General features: G+C 38.2%; 1 non-coding gene across 1 annotated transcript; it reads right to left on the bottom strand.

Annotated features, from left to right (window-relative positions):
- Positions 1-4,201: 4,201 nt before the first annotated feature.
- Positions 4,202-4,308, bottom strand: LOC141701228 (small nucleolar RNA R71). Its single transcript, XR_012566719.1, has one exon. It is a non-coding gene; the product is annotated as a small nucleolar RNA R71 (small nucleolar RNA).
- Between the last annotated feature and the right edge of the window lie 1,977 nt (positions 4,309-6,285).

Here is a 6,285-nt window from a genome sequence, read left to right as displayed (position 1 = left end):
ATGATTGGAAAGTAAAGGAGGGACACCTCTTTGTGGTGACTTGCCCTGTTGAGATAACAATGAATCTTCTTTCTTGAACTTAAAAATTTAGTTTGTTGGTTGGGTTCTCAACAACAATATTTTCAATGAGATGGTTAGCAAGCATCATAAAGAATCTAGCATAATAGACACTTTTACCTCTCTTATTAAGTACTCCTAACTTATAACCTAACTCAAACATGATCAAGTCACTGAAATTAAAGTACTTATCAGTAACTAGCATATAAAGCATGTTAAGCATGGAGATGTTGATAAAATCAAAATTGTTAATTTTACCAGAAAATATTTTAGTTACCAAATCACACATATAACTCCATTCCTTTCTAAGACCTAGCCTCCTAATTTCACTTAACTTAGAAGTAGAAAATGCATAGCCCATAGAATTTAGCATGTTAACTATATCAGTATCTGTGTGTGGAACAATAGCAGTGTTATCTGGAATTCTAAAGCATGCTTTGACAATGTCACTATTCATGCAAAACTGTTTACCTTTAAGTGTAAAACTTATAGTTTTGTCAGATGAGTTGTACACGGGAGTTGTCCATATCTCCTCCACAACTTCACAGTAGATTGTGGGTGATTCCAGCTTAGCACAACTGAGTTTACATCTCTTCACAAAGTCCATCATCTTGTGAAAGTCTCCAGACTGAGGAATCTCCTTATTCACAAGAGCTACAAAGTTGTTCTTTTCATAGATATATCCAGATTGAGACATGATTTTGACTACTGGTGCCATTGTTAGAGAATGAGAAATTTGCAGAGAGAATATTTGCTTTGGAGAAGAAAGGAAGTTAGAGCAATTGATTTGAGAATGATAAAAAAGTAGAATAAAAAAGAATTCTGCTTTTATACTATCTCAGAAATAAACTGTCAAATATAATAAAGTGAAATAAAGTAACCAATCAAAATAGCCCAAAATATCCGTTTAAAAAATAAATAAACTGTAAAAAATCCTGTCACTTATCCGTCGTGTTATACTTACAAACTGTTAGTATACCCGATGGATAACGTTCAGAGTTTTAACGGCTAAGATTGAGATAATTCGACGGATGAGGATAAATCAATTATCCGCCGGGTTATATAATAATCCAGAAAAGTAATTGATTTTTATTAACAAATAATATTCCGACGGATGATCAAACTCGATGGATAATGAACATCCGTCGGGATGTAAATTTTGACTTAGCCAAAATTTCATCCAAAACAGAAAAATCAATTAAGTTTCTGGCTGCATTAAAACTTGCAAAAATATCTGAAATAATTCAAGAATAATTAGGCATACCCAACTCACTTACCATCCTTGAAAAGGTGGATTCATCAGGTGGCTTGGTAAAGATATCACTTACCATTCATCACATGTTCCCTAATGAAGTGGTACTTGATGTTTATGTGCTTTGTTCTTGAATGCTGTATTGGATTTTCAGTGATGGCAATTGCACTTATGTTATTACAGAAAATGGGAATTCTATCCACCTCTAGACCATAGTCCAATAATTGGTTTTTCATCCACAAAATCTGTGCACAGCAACTACCAGCAGCAATATATTCAGCTTCAGCTGTAGAAGTAGAAACTGAATTTTGCTTTTTACTGAACCAGGACACAAGCTTGTTCCCTAAAAATTGATAGATTCCTGTTATACTTTTACTGTCTATTTTACAACCTGCATAATCTGCATCTGAATAACCAGTTAGATCAAAATCATAATCTCTAGGGTACCAAATGCCAAGTTTTGGTGTTCCCTTGAGATATCTGAAAATTCTCTTAATAGCTACTAAGTAAGATTTCTTAGGATCAGCCTGAAATCTAGCACAAAGACAAGTAGCAAACATTATATCTGGCCTACTAGCTGTTAAGTACAGATTTGAGCCAACCATGCCCCTATAGCTTGAAATATCCACAGACTTTTCAGTAGTGTTTAATTCAAGCTTAGTTGCAGTGGCCATGAGAGTTTTTACAGATGTGCAATCCATTAGTTCAAACTTCTTTAAAAGATCATGAATATATTTAGTTTGACTAATGAATATTCCATCACTAACTTGCTTAAGTTGTAAACCAAGAAAGTAAGTTAGTTCTCCCATCATGCTCATTTTATACTTATTTTGCCTCAATTTGGCAAAGTTTTTGCAAAGTTTTTCATCTGTACAGCTGATAAGTGGATTTTATATCCACTTGGAATGCTTTATTACAAGCTTAAATTGGTGTTTTGGACTCAAGTTGTAGGTATTTTAATGTGTTTTTGTGTTATTGCATTTCAAGTATCAGTTATATGAAGAAAAGAGCTTTTAAAGGAAATATGATAAAAAGTGATCATAATTGGAAGCCAAGGCCATTGTCAAGTTGTAGAGAATCTCAATAGTTTCACGTGGGCAGTTGAATCACCTAATTCTGACGAGTAGAACTCAAGTTATGGTCAAAACAAGATTCATCAGAAATTTTTCCAAACAGGAGTTGAGCGCCTGCCCAGAAGAGCTGTGCGGCCGCCCAGGAGAGCTGAGTGCCTGTCCAGAGAGCTGAGCGCCCGCCCAAGACGCGGCTGGTCGCTGATTCCGCTGAAAAAGCCTTTTTTGAGTGGAATTTGACGATTTTAAGGGTCCAGGTCCACTATGGGCGTATATATACTTAAAAAAGGGTTTTTATCATTCGGGAAAATTGGGATACCAAGGAGAAGACCTAGAAGCACAGAACAACTCTGAAAAAGAAGATCTTGTTTTCAACTTGTGATTCTTTGAATTCGTTGTAACTTTGGATGCTCGTTTTCGTTCTTGTTGAACCTAGATATCGTTTATTTGTACTTTGATTATTATTCAGTTTATTAAGACCGTGTTTTATACCATGGTTTCATTGGAACCCATGGGGATGATGAGTTTGATTATGGGCTAATCGTTATCATGGGATTCTAGCGGATTTACCTATGGATTTCCATAGTTAATTGTTTTGATATCTTGGTATGTGGTGATTGATTGATATCCTAGTATTGGTTGTGCTTATTCGTCTTATATGCGTAGCTAACATATAAGATAGCGTGTTTATCTCTATTGAAGCGACAGTGAATATAGAGGTTTAGAACTTGCCATGCTAGCATAGGTCCATGTATTGTATATATGATTAGTAGGTAACTCTAACCGTTTTACTTGCCCTATGTAATCAAGATAGATAACTTGTGCTTAAACCGTTATGTTGTCAAATTTTATAGACATATAGGGTTTCAATATAATTGGTGCCTATTCAGCTTCTATCTCTTTTGTGGATGTCTGGTAGAATGATACTCGTGCAACGAAAGTTGGCGTTTATCAGTTTTGTGTTATCTGATTAGTATCATCACCATCACATGCTAAGGTTAAGAACGAAAAGGCTATTGAATGAAGTAGTAATGAAGTTAGGATTCCATGTTTGTCATATATAGTAATTCAACCTCAATTCTCTTAGTTAATGTTATTTAGTATAATCTCTTAGTTTAATAAAAACCCAATTTATTATTTGTCTTAGCATTGAGCGATAACCATACATTGTTGCATAGGTGCATAAATTGAACTTAACCTAAACCAGTCTCTGTGGGAACGAATTTGATTTATATCTTATACTACTTGCGAACGCGTATACTTGCGTGAATATTAGCGCGTGTTTTCGCCCTAACAAATTTTTTGCGCCGCTACCGGGGACTCGGTGTTAATTTTTAGTTTATGTGCTTGTCATCAGTGGTCGTTAAATTTCACTGACTCGGATTCTTTTACTTTCACGGTTTATTTATTTGTGTTTCAGGTACTCATTACAATGAGAGATCCAGCAGCACGAACGAAAGCCTTGATGGATTTTTCTCAACCCAAGATCATTGACATTCAATCTAGCATTGTCCAGCCAGCTATCACAGCTAATACCTTTGAGATCAAGCCTGGCATAATTCAATGGGTACATACTTCAGTCCAGTTTGGGGGTTCTCCAACGGAAGATCCCTACACACACATTAGGGATTTTATTGAGCTCTGCGACACCTTCAAGTCCAACGGTGTTTCTGAAGATGTTGTGAAGCTGAGACTGTTCCCATTCTTTCTGAGGAACAAGGCTAAGAGTTGGTTACACTCTCTACCAGCTGGTTCGATTACTACTTGGGAAGATCTTGCTCAGAAGTTTCTTACTAAATTCTTCCCTATGGCGAAGACAGCTGTAATCAGGAATGCTCTTACTCAATTTGCGCAGCAATCAGGAGAATCTTTATATGAAGCTTGGGAGCGCTACAAGGAGATGCTTAGGAAGTATCCTAATCATGGAATGCCTGATTCGATGATCATCAATTGTTTTTACAATGGGTTGGGAGCACAGTCCAGACCAATGCTCGATGCAGCAGCAGGTGGAACATTATGGGCAAAGAGCTATGAGGAAGCTTATGATCTAATTGAACTGATGGCTGCTAATGAATATCAGTATCCAGCCCAAAGATTGCCACAGAGCAAGGTAGCAGGAGTTCTTGAAGTGGATACAGCTACGGCTATCACTGCTCAACTGAAGGCGTTGTCTATGAAGATCGATTCTCTGGCTAACTATGGTGTTAAGCAGATAATTAGTGTTTGTGAGCTGTGTGCAGGTCCGCATGCGACAGAGCAATACGCTATATCTAGTGACTCAGCTCAGTTTGTGAGCAACTTTCAGAGATCGCAGCAGCCAGTTCCTGCCACTTATCATCTTGACAACTGGAATCATCCTAACTTCAGCTGGAGCAACAATCAGAATGCGATGCAACAGCCGTTCCACCAGTTTGGAGCAAAACAATTCAACCCTCCTGGTTTTCAATAACAATTTGCACCAACACAACAACTCCAAATTCAACAACAAAATCATGATGCAGGTCTATCTTTGAATGAAAAATCTGAATTGGAGGAGTTGAGGCGTATGTGCAAAAACCAGGCTCTTATATGCCAAAGCCAGGCTATTTCTATCAAGACTCTGGAGAACCAAATAGGGCAAATTGCTAATGCCTTATTGAATCGACCACCAGGAACGCTTCCTAGTGATACAGAAGCCAATCCAGGCAAGATGGAAGTTGAAGAACAAGTGAACGCCATCACTTTAAGGTCTGGAAAGGTTGCAAGCCCCCAAATTCAGCAAGACGAAGAGCCTGAAAAGTCTCAAGTTCCAGAATCTGAAGTTTTGGCTGAAGAAGATGTGCAGAAGGAAGTAGAGGTGGAACCAAAGAAGACTACTGTGGAACACACTCCTCCTGAGAGTAATACAGGGGAGAAACAGATCTATCCTCTACCTCCTTTTCCTAAGAGGCTACAAAAGAAAAAGCCGGATAAGCAGTTTGAGAATTTTTTGGAGGTGTTCAAGAAACTTCATATCAACATACCTTTCGCTGAAGCTCTTGAACAGATGCCTAGCTATGCAAGGTTTATGAAAGATATTCTCACTCGGAAAGTGAAGTTCGATGACTTAGATACCATTGCTCTAACGGAGGAATGCAGTGCTGTGCTGTAACAGAAGTTACCTCCGAAGCTTAAAGATCCTGGAAGCTTCACTATTCCTTGCACCATCGGAAACTTGTCGTTCAACAAGTGTTTATGTGATTTGGGAGCTAGCATCAATCTGATGCCCTTATCTATCTTCAAGAAGCTTGGTCTGCCTGATCCGAAACCAATATACATGTTATTGCAACTAGCTGACCGTTCCATCGCTTATCCACGAGGTATAGTGGAGGATGTCTTGGTCAAGGTGGATTAACTCTTCTTCTCTGCTGGCTTTGTAATTCTTGATTTCGAGGAAGATAAGAAGATTCCCATCATCTTGGGAAGACCATTCTTGGCCACAGGCCGAACTATGATCGATGTGCAAAAAGGAGAGCTTTCGATGAAGGTTTACGATCAAAAGGTCACTTTTAATGTGTTCAAGGAAATAAAGTTACCCACAGCTAAAGAGGAGTGTTTTAAAGTCGAGCAATTGTTGGTTTTGAATGCACCTCAGTGGAAGAGGAAGTTAGATATGCCATTCGATTCTCTTGGGTTAGCAGAGTTAAATTTTTCAGAGGAGCGTTTTGAACCATTTATTCAAGAAGCTCCCACACTTGAGCTCAACCGAATGCCAGATCACTTGAGTTATTCATTCTTAGGTGCATCCCATGATAAGGGGTTGGGATATATTTTTGATGATGTAGAGAGTGGCTGGACGGATCTTCCAGTGCCTACAAAGGTTTCTTCTCATGCGCCACCGACAGTTGATAGGTTTGGTCTTGGTGATGAACAATACAGACGACTGAC

This window comes from Apium graveolens, unplaced genomic scaffold (genome assembly GCF_009905375.1).
Source record: "Apium graveolens cultivar Ventura unplaced genomic scaffold, ASM990537v1 ctg361, whole genome shotgun sequence".
Classification (NCBI taxonomy): domain Eukaryota; kingdom Viridiplantae; phylum Streptophyta; class Magnoliopsida; order Apiales; family Apiaceae; genus Apium; species Apium graveolens.
Note: the sequence above shows the minus strand (reverse complement) of the source record. Positions and strands in the feature narration are given on the sequence as shown.